This window comes from Carya illinoinensis, chromosome 2 (genome assembly GCF_018687715.1).
Source record: "Carya illinoinensis cultivar Pawnee chromosome 2, C.illinoinensisPawnee_v1, whole genome shotgun sequence".
Classification (NCBI taxonomy): domain Eukaryota; kingdom Viridiplantae; phylum Streptophyta; class Magnoliopsida; order Fagales; family Juglandaceae; genus Carya; species Carya illinoinensis.
The window spans coordinates 14,271,718-14,291,104 of NC_056753.1; the positions used below are offsets into that span (position 1 = coordinate 14,271,718).

The 19,387-nt window shown below is 39.1% G+C and overlaps 1 non-coding gene across 1 annotated transcript; it reads right to left on the bottom strand.

Annotated features, from left to right (window-relative positions):
* Positions 1–1,177: 1,177 nt before the first annotated feature.
* On the bottom strand, positions 1,178–1,285 carry LOC122302039. Its single transcript, XR_006240288.1, has one exon. It is a non-coding gene; the product is annotated as a small nucleolar RNA R71 (small nucleolar RNA).
* Positions 1,286–19,387: the final 18,102 nt, after the last annotated feature.

Sequence of the window (19,387 nt, forward strand, 5' to 3'; positions counted from 1 at the left end):
CTTTTTCTATTGAATGAATTAGTTATTTGATTATGTTTGGATCAATTATTTATCTATATTGATTTAGTTTTTTGCTGCAATATCGCTTCCTGAGTATATTGTCGTCATTGGATTTTATCAATAGGGGTAGTAATTCACGTTTTTTTAAAAGTGGTGAATGTTTTTTTCCAAGGGTTACATTTGATTTAAGTCTGGTTTATAAATCTATACCTTCCGATTGGGAATTGCGGGAATTGAGTTCCTAATTGAGTTATCCAATGAATTAAAAATAATTAAAATACCAGATTTGTGCAAGGGATTCCCGACGCTCTACTGTTTGTCAAATTTGAGTACTTTTTCTGTTAATCACTTTGCTTCACTTGAATTTACATTTAAAATTAATCTTTGTTCTCTATTACTTATTGAATATTTTTTCTTTAGTTTCTTTGTTCCTCTTGCTATTCTTTTAATTTGTCTCCCTGTGGAATCGACACCCCCAAGCTGTGCCACAACTACCGTGTTATTCTTTGGGCGTAATCAAATTTTGGCGCCGTTGCTGGGGAGACGGTAGAAGAATTGTGAGATAGTTTTTCTTTTCAACAATTTGTAAAGGCGGTAACTTCGTTCCCTATTTTAGCTTGCTGCATCTTTTTTTTATTTTCTTTTTCTTTTTGTAGTTTTTTTTAGTGTTGCGTTTTTCTCTACCTTGCATGCACAGGTATAGAGACGCCTTGGGTCAGTTTGCTTATAGACCTGTGTTAGAGTCAGAGTTTAATTTTTCTGATCATTTATTTGATAATTCTTCTAATTCTGAGAAAATGAGTGAACACGATGATCAACCCACTAGGACCCTTCAGGATTACCTTCACCCTACACGTACAGCCACACCATCATGCATCATGTTTCCAGCTAATATTCACCAATTGGATTTTAAAACAGGGATGATACAATTACTCCCTACTTTTCATGGCTTGGAAAATGAAAATCTATATGTGCACATTAGGGAGATTGAGAAAATAGTTGCGACTTTTCATAGTCAAAATGCAACTGATGACATTGTGAGACTTAAGTTCTTTCCTTTCTCTTTGAAAGATAGAGCTAAGAGTTGGCTATACTCATTGAGACCACGATCTATTGGGTCATGGAATGAGATGACTCAGCTCTTCTTTAATAAATACTTTCCGCAACATAAGACCAATGCTTTAAAAAGGCAAATCTCCACCCTTGTACAAAAGGATTGTGAGATTTTATATCAGTCTTGGGAGAGATTTAAGGAGCTATTGAGTATGTGTCCTCACCATGGATATGAGAATTGGCGCTTAGTGAGCTATTTTTATGAGGGACTTACACCTAGAGAGCGTCAATTTGTGGAGATGATGTGTAATGGTGAGTTCTTACAGAAAGATCCTGATGAGGCCATAGAATACTTCAATGAGCTTGCTGAAAAAGCTCACACTTGGACTGGACCTAGTGCTACTGAGAGCACAAATAGGTCACGACCTGCAGGAAACCTAAATGGTGGTGGAATTTACCATCTTAAGGAAGAAGATAACCTAAAAGCTAAGGTTGAGATGCTCACTAGAGAGCTAGAGGCGTTGAAGACTAAGGACTTAAAGCCAACACACGTGGCTAATCATGCAGAGTCTTTTGGACCATGTTTTGTGTGTGGTGGGGTAGATCACCTTGCCCAAGAGTGTCTCACATTTGTTGAGATGAGAGGAATGTATGAGGAACAATGTAATGCCTTAGGTATGTACAAGAAGCGTTTTACACATTTCTCTGACACCTATAATCCGGGGTGGCGTAATCACCCCAATTTTAGCTGGAAGTCTGAAAACCAGCCGCCTACACAACCCCCTAGATCATATCCTACACCATATCATGCACCTTCATCTTCTAGGAGCCCCTTAGAAGATACTTTACATGCTTTTATTGAGGCACAAGGTAAGACTAACCAAAAGTTTGAATCTTTGATTACGCAGGTTGTTGAAGAAAATAAGGAGATAAAAAGCCAAGTGTCCAAATTGATGAGCTCCTTGAGTATGAATGAGCGAGGTAAGTTTCCTTCTCAAGCTCAATCCGTACCCCATGGTCAACACATGGCACAAGAGAATTTGAAGAATGCGAATGCCATTGTGACACGAAGTGGTAAGTCATTACACATCCCAACAACGAACAAATCAGAGGATGTGGAAGAGGATCAAAGCAATAGTGGTGCCGAGCTGCCCAAAGAAGCCGAGGTAATAAAGAGCCCAGTTAAGGTACCATTTCCTCAAGCTTTAAAACTGAATAAGCGAACTTTGGATCCTGACAATGAAATCTTGGAGAATCTCAAGCAGGTAAAAATTAACCTCCCTCTTTTGCATGTTATTAAACAAGTTCCTACTTACGCAAAAGTTCTTAAAGATTTGTGTACAGTCAAGAGGAAGCACCATGTTAAGAAGACAGCATTTCTGACAGAGCAAGTTAGTGCTCTAATTGAGCAGCGGATTCCTCCCAAGTACAAGGATCCTGGTTGCCCAACCATTGCATGCAGCATTGGAAATCATGAGTTTGGGCAAGCTTTGCTAGATTTAGGAGCTAGCGTGAATCTAATGCCATATTCTATTTATTTGCAGTTGGGGTTGGGAGAAATCAAACCAACCACTGTGGTATTACAATTGGCTGACCGTTCAGTCAAAGTACCCCGGGGTGTGGTAGAGGATGTTCTAATTCAAATTGATAAATTTTATTATCCTGTTGATTTCCTAATCCTTGACACTAGCTCTGTTGTTGATACTACTTCTAAAATTCCTGTGAATTTAGGTAGGCCTTTCCTTGCCACTGCTAATACTCTTATTAATTGCAGGAATGGGCTCATGAAGCTTTCTTTTGGAAACATGACTCTCGAGGTGAATATCTTCCATATTGCAAGACAGCCAGAAGATGATGATGAGAGCCACCAGACATACATGATTGACTCACTCATAGAAAAGGGAGTTTCTATAGCTCATGATTTTGACCCCCTTGAGTATTTTCTTATTAATTCTGAGTTTGATTCTATTAGTAATCCATCTGATGTAGTTGATATTTGTGCTATCTTTGATAGAACTCAGGATTATGGCACTCGGGCCTAGCAACTGAAGTTTGAGGAGTTGCCTGAGAGAGAGGAAAAGCAAATTCCTTCAAGTGTGGAAGTACCCAAAGTTGAACTGAAACCTCTGCCTAAGGGTTTAAAGCATGTTTTCCTTGGTCCAGGTGATACTTTTCCTGTTATTATCTTATCTGAATTGTCTGAGTCTCAAGGTGAGAAATTAATTCGGATCCTAAGTGAGCATAAGTCAGCCTTAGGTTGGAGCATTGTTGATATAAAAGGTGTTAGTCCTCTGGTCTGTTCTCATAAAATTAATTTGGAGGAAGGAACTAGCCCTCGTAGAGACCCCCAGCGTAGGCTTAATCCTACTATGAAAGAAGTGGTGAAAAATGAAGTGTTGAAACTATTAGATGCAGGAATCATATATCCTATTGCAGATAGTAAATGGGTAAGTCCTACACAGGTTGTTCCTAAGAAGTCAGGTGTTACTGTGGTGAAGAATGACCTGGGAGAGCTAGTCCCTACAAAACTTGTGACTGGGTGGCAGATGTGCATTGATTATAGAAAATTGAATGCTGCCACCCGGAAGGACCATTTTCCTCTCCCTTTTATTGATCAAATTCTTGAGCATGTGGCTGGTCATCCTTTCTATTGTTTCTTGGATGATTATTCTGGTTATTATCAAATTGAAATTGCATTAGAAGACTAGGATAAAAACCACTTTCACTTGTCCTTTCGGTACTTATGCTTTTCATAGAATGCCATTTGGATTGTGTAATGCACCTGCTACTTTTCAACGTTGCATGATGAGCATTTTTAGTGACATGGTTGAAAATTGCATGGAAGTTTTTATGGATGACTTGACTGTTTTTGGATCTACTTTTGATGCATGCTTATTGAATTTAGAGAGGGTGTTGACTCGCTGTGAGGAGAAGGAATTGGTTTTGAATTGGGAAAAATGCCACTTTATGGTACCTTCAGGTATTGTGTTAGGGCATATTATTTCTTCTAGGGGGATAGAGGTAGATCAATCTAAGATTGAATTAATCTCTAAGTTGCCTACACCTAGGACAGTAAAGGATGTGAGATCCTTTCTTGGTCATGCGGGCTTTTATAGGAGGTTCATACAGAATTTTTCCACCATATCTAGACCACGATGTGAACTCCTAGCTAAAGATGCCCCATTTGAGTGGACACAAGATTGTCAAGAGGCCTTTAAAACGCTAATTGGCAAGCTTACCTCAGCACCCATAATGCAGCCACCTGATTGGACTTTACCTTTTGAGATTATGTGTGATGCAAGTAATTTTGCTGTAGGTGCTGTACTTGGACAGCGAAGGGAGGGAAAGCCTTTTGTCATTTACTATGCTAGTAGAACTCTAAATAGTGCTCAGATGAATTACTCCACCACTGAAAAAGAGTTGCTAGCTGTAGTGCTAGCTGTAGTGTTTGCTTTGGATAAGTTTCGTGCTTACGTGATTGGTTCTCCTATTATTATTTTTACGGATCATGCAGCCCTTAAGTACCTTCTTACAAAGAAGGATGCTAAGGCACGATTAATACGATAGATTTTACTTTTGTAGGAATTTGACATCACCATCAAAGACAAGAAAGGAGTGGAGAACGTAGTGGCTGACCATCTCTCGAGACTCACATTTGAGGACACCTCTGACCACCTGCCAATTAGGGATGATTTTCTCGATGAGCATTTACTATCTATTACTTCTCTACCATGGTTTGCTCATATTGTGAATTATTTGGCTGCAGGTGAGATACCGGTGGATTGGAGCACTCAGGACAAGAGGAAGTTCATAACTGAGGTACGTAATTTCTATTGGGATGATCCTTTTCTTTTCAAATACTGCCCTGACCAAATTTTAAGGCGTTGCATCCCTGATGAAGAGATTGCTAGCGTCTTGGAATTTTGTCACTCTCAAGCTTGTGGGGGCCACTTTTCAATGAAGAAAACCGCTGCAAAAATTCTGCAGTGTGGATTTTATTGGCCCACCATATTTAAGGATGCACACATCTATTGTCGCTCATGTGAAAAGTGTCAAAAGTTAGGAGTTATATCCCGTCGTAATATGATGCCCTTAAACCCAATTTTAGTGATTGAAATTTTTGATTGTTGGGGTATTGATTTTATGGGACCATTTCCTCCTTCTTTTGGATATCAATATATTATTGTGGCAGTAGATTATGTGTCAAAATGGGTAGAGGCAGCAGCTTGCAGGAGCAATGATAATAGGACGGTAATCAAATTTCTCAAAGAGAATGTGTTATCTCGATTTGGTACACCACGTGCTATCATTAGTGATCGGGGTACACATTTTTGCAACCGTTCTTTTGAGGCTTTGATGAAAAAATATGGGGTGGTACATAAGATCTCTACTGCCTACCACCCCCAGACAAGTGGACAGGTAGAACTTGCAAACAGGGAAATTAAGCAAATTTTAGAAAAAACGGTCAATCCAGATCGCAAAGATTGGTTTTTAAGACTAGTTGATGCGCTTTGGGCCTATCGTACAGCTTTCAAACCTCCCTTAGGTATGTCACCTTATAGGCTTGTTTTTGGGAAGCCTTGCCACTTACCTATGGAGCTCGAGCATCGAGCTTATTGGGCTATCAAGCATTTCAATTTTGATATGGGAGAAGCAGGTAAGCTTAGAAAATTTCAGTTGACCGAGTTAGAGGAGTTGAGAAATGATGCTTATGAGAGCTCTAGAATCTATAAGGCTAAAATGAAAGCGTTTCATGATAAAAATATTTTGAGAAAAACATTTAAGCTTAATGATCGAGTGTTTTTATATGATTCTAGACTCCATAAGCACCCAGGAAAACTTCGGTCTAGGTGGACTGGCTCCTTTTTAGTAAGGAATGTTTTTGTAAATGAGGCGGTAGAAATAGAAGATCCTAAGGATGGTCGGATCTTTAAAGTAAATGGTCAACGCCTTAAAATATTAATTGATAGGCAAGTTCCGGAAGTGGAAGACATTCCACTTGTGGATCCAGTCTATTAACCTTGACCACACCACCAAGGTATGTGTTTCTTTATTTATTTTGTTTTGCTTTGTTTTGTTTTTGTTTTTTCTTATTTTCTTTCTTTTCCTTTTTGTTTGCTGTTGTTTTCTTTGTTTTTGATTATAGGATAGATTCATTTCATCATTTCAGATTACCATCTTTGGTGTTTAGTGAGCTACCCACGTCACTTATCAGGTGTATTCTACCATTTTCAGTTACTCCCCATTCAATTTTGATTCTTAAACATTGAGGACAATGTTTCATTTAAGTTGGGGGGTGGTGGTGCAAATTCAGTATTTAAAATGCTTCTTGGAACTCTGTAGCATATTTTCATGTGTCAATTTTTTTTTTAATTTGCATCACACGTGCATCATTTTCACATGTGTACTCATTCTCATTCATAGCCATCTTCGTGAATTCACCAAACCCACCACAATCATTTTTGCTGAAGCATTCACAGAACCCTTAATGCACTTATCCAAGTTTTGTGGTAAGATGGTGGTTTGACACATGTAGCTAGAGAACTCTTTTGCTTAAGTATTCATGTGAGTTTGGAGAGGATTGAGAGCATACAAATGCAGTAAATTGTGATAAGTGTTCATTGATATGTTGAATTGGGCACTTCTTTTGAGAATATCATTACATGGTTTGCGGTACAATGGTGGATATACTTGGGATATGACGAAGGTCAACTTAGGATTAACGTTTGAGCCTTTCAAGCTATCCTTTCCATCATAGATCCCTAGTAGCCAACTTTGAGCTAATAAAACACTTGTAGCTTTTTCTTTTCATATGCCCATATCATCCATGCCTCTCCACATTGGAGTATAACCTATACACAGATTTTCTTACCCTTTTTACTTCCAAGTGTATACTAGGTGTGGAATTTGTATTTTCTTTCTTTAATTTTATCATTTTCAATTAAAAAGAAGAAGAAGAAGAAGACGACGGAAAAAAAGAGAAGAGTACAAGTTGCAAAGTATTCAATTGAGTGAGCTCCAAAAAAAAAAAGGATAAAAAAAAGAAGTTGGTAGAGATGGAAAGAATACAAAAGTGGCATGTGTTTGTCCATCAAATTGTTGAAAAAAAAAAAAAGAGGAAGAAGAAGGAAAAACATTATTATTTGATGATCTGAAAAGTTGGAGAGTATATCAAGTGAGAAGTGTGGTCTATTGAGATATTTAATAAAATTCCCTTTGTATGTACTTGGAAGTTTTTGAATCCATTTCATCCTTTTTTTTTCATATAACCCCAAAACCAAGCCACATTACAACCTTTTGTGTTGACCATTCTGATCCTAAGTAAGCTATTGGAAAGATTGATGGAAGTCTCATTTGTTAGTGTTCCTATCATAAGATCAATGTTTGCTTGTTGCTTGTACATAATTGCCTAATTTTCCATGAGAGTGTGTATACACCCATTGTCAACTCCATAGAGAGAGCCCTTACACGAAACACTATTATTCCCGTGTGTTATGGAGTTGAACCTTTTGCTTGAGATGTTCTTGATGTTGCATGTGTCAAGGTTAGTGATACAATGGTTATCGCTTGGAGAACACACACACACACACTCTGTCGATTGCTATAGGTGGATTGATCTTGATGGTTATTGGATTCCTTAGATTGTTTTGATATGTGAATCTGGAAAGTGTAACTTGATGACCTTTATGTGTGATTTTCTTTGGTCTTTTTCATTGTTTTGACACGAAAATTGCTATGGACTAGCAATGAGTAAGTTGGGGGGTGTGATGAGTGTGCGAAAGTGCACTCTATATACCCTATTATTGGACTAAAATGCTAAAATGTGAATAGAAATCATAGGAATTAATGTGTATTCTTAAATTGAATTTCTATTTACGTTGGGATACTCCTAAGCAGTTTTTTTTCTGTCTAATTTCAGAGTTTATAAAAGAGCATGTCAAGCCCAGTCAAATTCAAAGGAGGACATTCATGGGGCTTGAGAGCAATTTGGAAGAAAAGAAAAAGAAAAAAAATCACAAAATGAGACCACAAGAAGTCTAAGTCCGAAATTCGCTAGGGACAATCTGGATATACTTTTAGTATTTTGACTGTATCTTTTTACTCACATATTGGATTGATGCGATTCTTGATGCATTAGAAATATATCTTAAAGGGCTATAACTTTGTCTCTAATAAGAATTTCCAAATTCGAACTCCTGAAGGGTGTACATGGCTGCCAAGATAAATCCTAAAATTTAGGAGATTTTTTTATGCGGAAATCAAGAGGGCATTAGGGTTTCTTTCTTACCCTATATAAGCATATCATTAGCAAGAAATGGAGGGAAGGAGGAGGCACAAGAGGCAAATCTAAAAAGAGGAGAAAATCACTTCCATGGCCACCGTTCGCTTTAGTTTTCTCTGAAGATTTTTGTTGTCCATTATATTTATGGGTAACTAAATTCTTAAGTAGGGTTAGGGATGAACTTGCACATTAGATGGTATTTCTAAATTATTGTTAATTCATGTATTTGATTTTCAATTGCTAAAACTCTTTTGTTTTATCATTCTCAATTCATCGTTAATGTTTTCTTCTCCGAATAATCATAGAATTTATTGTGTTTATGGATTCAGTCATGCGTTCTCTATTGAATGGATTAGTTCTTTGATTATGTTTGGATCAATTATTTATCTATATTGATTTAGTTTTTTATCTATATTTATCTATATTGTCGTCATTGGATTTTATCAATAGGGGTAGTAATTCACGTTTTTCTAAAAGTGGTGAATGTTTTTTTCAAAGGGTTACATTTGATTTAAGTCTGGTTTATAAATCTATACCTTCCGATTGGGAATTGCGGGAATTGAGTTCCTAATTGAGTTATCCAATGAATTAAAAATAATTAAAATACCAGATTTGTGCAAGGGATTCCCGACGCTCTACTGTTTGTCAAATTTGAGTACTTTTTCTGTTAATCACTTTGCTTCACTTGAATTTACATTTAAAATTAATCTTTGTTCTCTATTACTTATTTAATATTTTTTCTTTAGTTTCTTTGTTCCTCTTGCTATTCTTTTAATTTGTCTCCCTGTGAAATCGACACCCCAAAGCTGTGCTACAACTACCGCGTTATTCTTTAGGCGTAATCACCGCACATGCTTTAGATGATCAACAAAAGAAAGAATTAGAGCCTATTATGGCTTGCGTCAAACTTTTAAATTAAACAATCAAAACTCACATTCTAAGAAATTTTTGAGTCATACTTGTACCAAGACATGCCATAACTAGAAATTCAACACAAAATATTCAAATGCGAACAATATCTCTCAATTAACCCGATTTTGAATTTCGCATGCCGACCTCATTTAAACAAAATTAGAATTCATTCCTATAGCATAATTTAAAACCTAACATACTATGCTAATACTAAACAAAGATTTGGGCAGGGTTACTTACAAAATTCGTGGCCCCAAGAACTCTCCCAAACACACTCACACAACTCACTCGGTTTCACGCTCATGCACACGAAGGGGTGAAAAGCTCTCGAGGACTCAAGAGAAGCCTTGGGAGCGAGGTGTGGAGGAATAAGGGAGTGAAGGGGCAGTATTTAAAGAGGGGGGGAGGGGGAGGGAGACATTGTCCTTGGCTGAAGGAGGGGTTGGTGATTGGTTGGGGGAGTAGAGGAGTCTGGTGGTGAGATTTCAAACTCGAGTCATCACTTGTGCAGATGAATGGTGCCCTAAACCCCCCACGATTTCCTCATTTCAGGTGTTGCAAGGTGCTATATTGGTGTGGGAGCTGACGTGGTGTGAAAATAAAACAGAGAAACAAGGCATGAGGTCAGGCCTTGATGCCGCACGTTGTAGGCTGAAAATCTGGACAAATGTTCATCTTTTGGTTGCATCACTTTTGTTTTATCTTCATGGCTCATTCGTGCACGTATCATCATCACACTCGTTGAAGGCTTTTTCAGGCGGAAGATGGCGAGGAATTGGCTGTCAAGTGCTCAACTCTGAGCAGCTCAAGGAAGAGGGTGAAGTGAGGTTGCCGGGTGATGTCTAGTGCAAAAGCCAATCGGTTTAGCTCTATTTTGAGGGTTGACTTGGGTCAAAATTCCCATGATGACTTGAATGACTCTTGGGGATTGGAGGAAGGGCGTAAAGGGGTGGTGGCGTGTGGGAATGGCGCAATTAAGAACAGGAATAAAAAACAAAAATACAATGCCACTTGGTTGCTTCAATTAAGTTTCAAATGGAATTGGTTGGGGCTACGGTTCGGTTACTTGGGGGGATTTCTCACAAGGTTTTTGACTGGTACATTACAGATGAGGGGATGTGTGGTTGGAGAAAATACGAAGGAAATGGCGTGGGCTAGGGAGTTGTTTTGGTAGAAAGCAGAAGAAGGTGCACATGTGCCGATTGGTGGTGATTGTGCATTGACATGTCTTTGCCACTCTATTGATATGTGTTGGACCAAGGTTAAACTTCTACCTTGGTCTCGAATGATGAAAGACAACAAGAAAATTAAAAAGATGGTTCAGATATAATTAAAAGGGAAATTAAGGTCAAAACATAGTTTAGATGTTACTAATCATCTGCAAGTATATTAATGCCTTGAACTTAACTTAGAAGCTCAAATATTGTCAAATGGGAGCCTTAGGGGTTTGTGGCACTTGAGGAAAACCAATGGTATGGTATATGTGAGCTTCAATTAAAAGCATTCCATAAACGCCCAAGTGTGATTTCAACTAATTAACCGCTATGGATATTTGTATACCTCATTTTTATCAAGTGCCACGAATTCTAATACGTTAATGACAATTTGAAAACTTAATTTCAGTTCATACCAACAGTTAAGCATGAGGTAAGACCTTAATCACCATTAAACAAGGCTTACGACCTTAACGATTAAACCTAAGTATGCATGATGTTTCTAGCTTTATCCACTAAGAGATGTTCCGAAAACTTAATCAAATCATACATTTTCATTCTTATCCAATCACAGGGGGTTGCTAAATGAACATTATTCAAGCCACGGTAAATTAATTAAAAGTTCCATAAGTAAAGCACAAACTAGTCAAAACCGCACATGGTTTAGATGATCAACAACAGAAAGAATTAGAGCCTACTATGGCTTGCATCAAACTTTTAAATTAAACAATGAAAACTCACATCCTAAGAAATTTTTGAGTCATACCTATACCAAGACATGCCATAACTAGAAATTCAACCCAAAATAGTCAAATGCAAACACTATCTCTCAATTAACCCGATTTTGAATTTCGCATGCCGACCCCGTTTAAACTCAATCAGAATTCATTCCTATAGCATAATTTAAAACCTAACACACTATGCTAATACTAAACAAAGATTCAGGCAGGGTTACTTACAAAATTCGTGGCCCCAAGAACTCTCCCAAACACACTCAGACAACTCACTCGGTTTCACTCTTTTGCACACGAGGAGGTGAAAAGCTCTCGAGGACTCAAGAGAAGCCTTGGAGGCGAGGTGTGGAGGAATATGGGAGTGAAGGGGCGGTATTTAAAGAGGGGGGGGGGGGGGGGGGGGAGGGAGACGTTGTCCTTGGCTGAAGGATGGGTTGGTGATTGGTTGGGGGAGTAGAGGAGTTTGGTGGTGAGATTTCCAACTCGACTCATCACTTGTGCAGATGAATGGCGCCCTAACCCCCCACAATTTCTTCATTTCAGGTGTTGCAAGGTGCTATATTGGTGTGGGAGCTGACATGGTGTGAAAATAAAACAGAGAAACAAGGCATGAGGTCATGCCTTGATGCCGCACGTTGTAGGCTGAAAATCTGGACAAATGTTCATCTCTTGGTTGCATCACTTTTGTTTTATCTTCACGGCTCATTCGTGCACGTATCATCATCACACTCGTTGAAGGCTTTTTCAAGCGGAAGATGGCGAGGGATTGCCTCTCAAGTGCTCAACTCTGAGCAGCTCAAGGAAGAGGGTGAAGTGAGGTTGCCGGGTGATGTCTAGTGCAAAAGCCAATCGGTTTAGCTCTATTTTGAGGGTTGACTCGGGTCAAAATTCCCATGATGACTTGAAGGACTCTCGGGGATTGGAGGAAGGGCGTAAAGGGGTGTTGGCGTGTGGGAATGGCGCAATTAAGAACAGGAATAAAAAATAAAAATACAATGCCACTCGGTTGCTTCAACTAAGTTTAAAATGGAATTCGTTGGGGCTATGGTTCGGTTACTTGGGGGGATTTCTCACAAGGTTTTTGACTAGTCCATTACAGATGAGTGGATGTGTGGCTGGAGAAAATACGAAGGAAATGGCGTGGGCTAGGGAGTTGTTTTGGTTGAATGCACAAGAAGTTGCATATGTGCCGATTGGTGGTGATTGTGCATTGACATGTCTTTGCCACTCTATTGATATGTGTTGGATCAAGGTTAAACTTCTACGTTGGTCTCGAATGCTGAAAGACAACAAGAAAATTAAAAAGAAGGTTCAGATAAAAAATGTTAGATATAATTAAAAGGGAAATTAAGGTCAAAACATGGTTTAGATGTTACTAATCATCTGCAAGTATATTAATGCCCTGAACTTAAGTTAGAAGCTCAAATATTGTCAAATGGGAGCCTTAGGGGTTTGTGGCACTTGAGGAAATCCAATGGTATGGTGTATGTGGGCTTCAATTAAAAGCATTCCATAAACGCCCAAGTGTGATTTCAACTAATTAACCGCTATGGATATTTGTATACCTCATTTTTATCAAGTGCCACGAATTCTAATACGTTAATGACAATTTGAAAACTTAATTTCAGTTCATACCAACAGTTAAGCATGACGTAAGACCTTAATCACCATTAAACAAGGCTTACGACCTTAACGATTAAACCTAAGCATGCATGATGTTTCTAGCTTTATTCACTAAGAGATGTTCCGAAAACTTAATCAAATCATACATTTTCATTCTTATCCAATCACAGGGGGTTGCTAAATGCACATTATTCATGCCACGGTAAATTAATTAAAAGTTCCATAAGTAAAGCACAAACTAGTCAAAACCGCGCATGCTTTAGATGATCAACAACAGAAAGAATTAGAGCCTACTATGGCTTGCGTCAAACTTTTAAATTAAACAATGAAAACTCACATCCTAAGAAATTTTGGAGTCATACTTGTACCAAGACATGCCATAACTAGAAATTCAACCCAAAATATTCAAATGCAAACACTATCTCTCAATTAACCCGATTTTGAATTTCGCATGCCGACCTCGTTTAAACTCAATCAGAATTCATTCCTATAGCATAATTTAAAACCTAACACACTATGCTAATACTAAACAAAGATTCAGGCAGGGTTACTTACAAAATTCGTGGCCCCAAGAACTCTCCCAAACACACTCGGACAACTCACTCGGTTTCACTCTTTTGCACACGAGGAGGTGAAAAGCTCTCGAGGACTCAAGAGAAGCCTTGGAGGCGAGGTGTGGAGGAATATGGGAGTGAAGGGGCGGTATTTAAAGAGGGGGGAGGGGGGGGGGAGGGAGACGTTGTCCTTGGCTGAAGGATGGGTTGGTGATTGGTTGGGGGAGTAGAGGAGTTTGGTGGTGAGATTTCCAACTCGACTCATCACTTGTGCAGATGAATGGTGCCCTAAACCCCCACAATTTCTTCATTTCAGGTGTTGCAAGGTGCTATATTGGTGTGGGAGCTGACATGGTGTGAAAATAAAACAGAGAAACAAGGCATGAGGTCATGCCTTGATGCCGCACGTTGTAGGCTGAAAATCTGGACAAATGTTCATCTCTTGGTTGCATCACTTTTGTTTTATCTTCACGGCTTATTCGTGCACGTATCATCATCACACTCGTTGAAGGCTTTTTCAAGCGGAAGATGGCGAGGGATTGCCTCTCAAGTGCTCAACTCTGAGCAGCTCAAGGAAGAGGGTGAAGTGAGGTTGCCGGGTGATGTCTAGTGCAAAAGCCAATCGGTTTGGCTCTATTTTGAGGGTTGACTTGGGTCAAAATTCCCATGATGACTTGAAGGACTCTCGGGGATTGGAGGAAGGGCGTAAAGGGGTGTTGGCGTGTGGGAATGGCGCAATTAAGAACAGGAATAAAAAATAAAAATACAATGCCACTCGGTTGCTTGAAGTAAGTTTAAAATGGAATTCGTTGGGGCTATGGTTCGGTTACTTGGGGGGATTTCTCACAAGGTTTTTGACTAGTCCATTACAGATGAGTGGATGTGTGGCTGGAGAAAATACGAAAGAAATGGCGTGGGCTAGGGAGTTGTTTTGGTTGAATGCACAAGAAGTTGCATATGTGCCGATTGGTGGTGATTGTGCATTGACATGTCTTTGCCACTCTATTGATATGTGTTGGATCAAGGTTAAACTTCTACCTTGGTCTCGAATGATGAAAGACAACAAGAAAATTAAAAAGAAGGTTCAGATAAAAAATGTTAGATATAATTAAAAGGGAAATTAAGGTCAAAGCATGGTTTAGATGTTACTAATCATCTGCAAGTATATTAATGCCCTGAACTTAAGTTAGAAGCTCAAATATTGTCAAATGGGAGCCTTAGGGGTTTGTGGCACTTGAGGAAATCCAAAGGTATGGTGTATGTGGGCTTCAATTAAAGCATTCCATAAATGCCCAAGTGTGATTTCAACTAATTAACGGCTATGGATATTTGTATACCTCATTTTTATCAAGTGCCACGAATTCTAATACGTTAATGACAATTTGAAAACTTAATTTCAGTTCATACCTACAGTTAAGCATGACGTAAGACCTTAATCACCATTAAACAAGGCTTACGACCTTAACGATTAAACCTAAGCATGCATGATGTTTCTAGCTTTATCCACTAAGAGATGTTCCGAAAACTTAATCAAATCATACATTTTGATTCTTATCCAATCACAGGGGGTTGCTAAATGCACATTATTCAAGCCTCGGTAAATTAATCAAATGTGCCATAAGTAAAGCACAAACTAGTCAAAACCGCGCGTGCTTTAGATGATCAACAAAAGAAAGAATTAGAGCCTATTATGGCTGGCGTCAAACTTTTAAATTAAACAATCAAAACTCACATTCTAAGAAATTTTTGAGTCATACTTGTACCAAGACATGCCATAACTAGAAATTCAACCCAAAATATTCAAATGCAAACAATATCTCTCAATTAACCTGATTTTGAATTTCGCATGCCGACCTCATTTAAACTCAATCAGAATTCATTCCTATAGCATAATTTACAACCTAACATACTATGCTAATACTAAAGAAAGATTCAGGCAGGGTTACTTACAAATTTTGTGGCCCCAAGAACTCTCCCAAACACACTCACACAACTCACTCGGTTTCACTCTTTTCACACGAAGAGGTGCAAAGCTCTCGAGGACTCAACAGAAGCCACTGAGGCGAGGTGTGGAGGAATAAGGGAGTGAAGGGGCGGTATTTCAAGAGGGGGGGGGAGGGAGACATTGTCCTTGGCTGAAGGAGGGGTTGGTGATTGGTTGGGGGAGTAGAGGAGTCTGGTGGTGAGATTTGAAACTCGAGTCATCACTTGTGCAGATGAATGGTGCCCTAAACCCCCCACGATTTCCTCATTTCAGGTGTTGCAAGGTGCTATATTGGTGTGGGAGCTGACGTGGTGTGAAAATAAAACAGAGAAACAAGGCATGAGGTCATGCCTTGATGCCGCACGTTGTAGGCTGAAAATCTGGACAAATGTTCATCTCTTGGTTGCATCACTTTTGTTTTATCTTCACAGCTCATTCGTGCACGTATCATCATCACACTCGTAGAAGGGTTTTTCAGGCGGAAGATGGCGAGGGATTGGCTGTCAAGTGCTCAACTTTGAGCAGCTCAAGGAAGAGGGTGAAGTGAGGTTGCCGGGTGATGTCTAGTGCAAAAGCCAATCGGTTTAGCTCTATTTTGAGGGTTGACTTGGGTCAAAATCCCATGATGACTTGAAGGACTCTTGGAGATAGGAGGAAGGGCGTAAAGGGGTGGTGGCGTGTTGGAATGGCACAATTAAGAACAGGAATAAAAAATAAAAATACAATGCCACTCGGTTACTTCAACTAAGTTTAAAATGGAATTGGTTGGGGCTACGGTTCGGTTACTTGGGGGGATTTCTCACAAGGTTTTTGACTGGTCGATTACAGATGAGTGGATGTGTGGTTGGAGAAAATACAATGGAAATGGCGTGGGCTAGGGAGTTGTTTTGGTTGAATGCACAAGAAGTTGAACATGTGCCGATTGGAGGTGATTGTGCATTGACTTATCTTTGCCACTCTATTGATATGTGTTGGATCAAGGTTAAACTTCTACCTTGGTCTCGAATGATGAAAGACAACAAGAAAATTAAAAAGAAGGTTCAGATAAAAAATGTTAGATATAATTAAAAGGGAAGTTAAGGTCAAAACATGGTTTAGATCTTACTAATCTTCTGCAAGTATATTAACGCCCTGAACTCAAGTTAGAAGCTCAAATATTGTCAAATGGGAGCCTTAGGGGTTTGTGGCACTTGAGGAAAACCAATGGTATAGTGTATGTGGGCTTCAATTAAAAGCATTCCATAAACGCCCAACTGTGATTTCAACTAATTAACCGCTATGGATGTTTGTATACCTCATTTTATCAAGTGCCACGAATTCTAATACGTTAATGAGAATTCGAAGACTTAATTTCAGTTCATACCAACAGTTAAGCATGACGTAAGACCTTAATCACCATTAAACAAGGCTTACGACCTTAACGATTAAACCTAAGCATGCATGATGTTTCTAGCTTTATCCACTAAGAGATGTTCCAAAAACTTAATCAAATCATACATTTTCATTCTTATCCAATCAAAGGGCGTTGCTAAATGCACATTATTCAAGCCTATGTAAATTAATTAAAAGTTCCATAAGTAAAGCGCAAACTAGTCAAAACCGCACATGCTTTACATGATCAACAAAAGAAAGAATTAGAGCATATTATGGCTTGCGTCAAACTTTTAAATTAAACAATCAAAACTCACATTCTAAGAAATTTTTGAGTCATACTTGTACCAAGACATGCCATAACTAGAAATTCAACCCAAAATATTCAAATGCAAACAACATCTCTCAATTAACCCAATTTTGAATTTCACATGCCGACCTCATTTAAACTCAATCAGAATTCATTCCTATAGCATAATTTAAAACCTAACATACTATGCTAATACTAAACAAAGATTCGGGCAAGGTTACTTACAAAATTCGTGGCCCCAATAACTCTCCCAAACACACTCACACAACTCACTCGGTTTCACTCTTTTGCACACGAAGAGGTGAAAAGCTCTCGAGGCCTCAAGAGAAGCCTTGGAGAAGAGGAGTGGAGGAATAAGGGAGTGAAGGGGCGGTATTTAAAGAGGGGGGGGGGGGGAGGGAGACGTTGTCCTTGGCTGAAGAAGGGGTTGGTGATTGGTTGGGGAGTAGAGGAGTCTGGTGCTAAGATTTCCAACTCGAGTCATCACTTGTGCAGATGAATGGTGCCCTAAACACCCCACGATTTCCTCATTTCAGGTGTTGCAAGGTGCTATATTGGTGTGGGAGCTAACGTGGTGTGAAAATAAAATAGAGAAACAAGGCATGAGGTCATGCCTTGATGCCGCACGTTGTAGGCTGAAAATCTGGACAAATGTTCATCTCTTGGTTGCATCACTTTTGTTTTATCTTCACGGCTCATTCGTGCACGTATCATCATCACACTCATTGAAGGCTTTTTCAGGTGGAAGATGGCGAGGGATTGGCTCTCAAGTGCTCAACTCTGAGCAGCTCAAGGAAGAGGGTGAAGTGAGGTTGCTGGGTGATGTCTAGTGCAAATGCCAATCGGTTTGGCTCTATTTTGAGGGTTGACTTGGGTCAAAATTCCCATGATGACTTGAAGGACTCTTGGGGATTGGAGGAAGGGCGTAAAGGGGTGGTGGCGTGTGGGAATGGCGCAATTAAGAACAGGAATAAAAAATAAAAATACAATGCCACTCGGTTGCTTCAACTAAGTTTCAAATGGAATTGGTTGGGGCTACGGTTCGGTTACTTGGGGGGATTTCTCACAAGGTTTTTGACTGGTCCATTACAGATGAGAGGATGTGTGGTTGGAGAAAATACGAAGGAAATGGCGTGGGCTAGGGAGTTGTTTTGGTTGAATGCACAAGAAGGTGCACTAGTGCCGATTGGTGGTGATTGTGCATTGACATGTCTTTGCCACTCTATTGATATGTGTTGGATCAAGGTTAAACTTCTACCTTGGTCTCGAATGATGAAAGACAACAAGAAAATTAAAAAGAAGGTTCAGATAAAAAATGTTAGATATGATTAAAAGGGAAATTAAAGTCAAAACATGGTTTAGATGTTACTAATCATCTGCAACTATATTAATGCCCTGAACTCAAGTGAGAAGCTCAAATATTGTCAAATGGGAGCTTTAGGGGTTTGTGGCACTTGAGGAAAACCAATGGTATTGATATGAACCCGAGGGAAGAGAATCCCTTGAACCCACAATCAATCTGAAAACTTACCCAAGAACGCCAAACTCAAGTCTATGGATGGAGAATTTAGACCCGTTGAAAACTCGTTTCAAGAACTTAGATTATATCAAAATCTAGAGCCGTTGAAATCCCGTCTCAAGAACCCAAATCACGAGGAGGAACGCCACAAAGGTTGTGATTTACCTTTGATAAGTTCAAGAGTTCAATTAAGAACAAGAGGAGAAAACTCACTCACAATTAAAATTCGAAATAAAATAATGTCTGCCTTGAAATGGCTGATTACATCCTTTAAATACCCTCCCCAAAACATGATAAAACCCTAGACTAAAATTTGAGACCCTTTCTCTCAAAAATGCCCTTAGTGAACAGTACTTCTAAACCCTAGTTCAAATAAGTAGGACATATGTGGGTTAAGCATCCTCAAGCCCACTTATTCAAAACTAATAATAAAAATCCTTTAAACAAATTTAAAACCTTAATATCTAAAGGCCATATTTCTAAGTCAAGTCTTCCACAACTTGGATCAAGTGGATCAAAGCTGGTTCTTCTTCTTTCAAGCCCATCTTGAGTGTTGGGCTCTTGCTAGCTTCTTCCCAAGTGGTTTGTACTAATCCTTGCATTGTTTCCTTGATCTTCTTGGCTCTCGATCTTGTAATTGGCCCATCTGGAACTTGCAAAGGATCTTTAAGAGTAGGTCTGCCTTGGTTCCCATCATTCCCCTTCTCCTCAAAAGGATTCGACCTCGAATCTTCACCTACATCAAAAGGAGAAAGATCAGAAACATTGAAGGTAGCAGACACATTATACTCACCTGGGAGATCCACTTTATAGGCATTGTCATTAATTTGC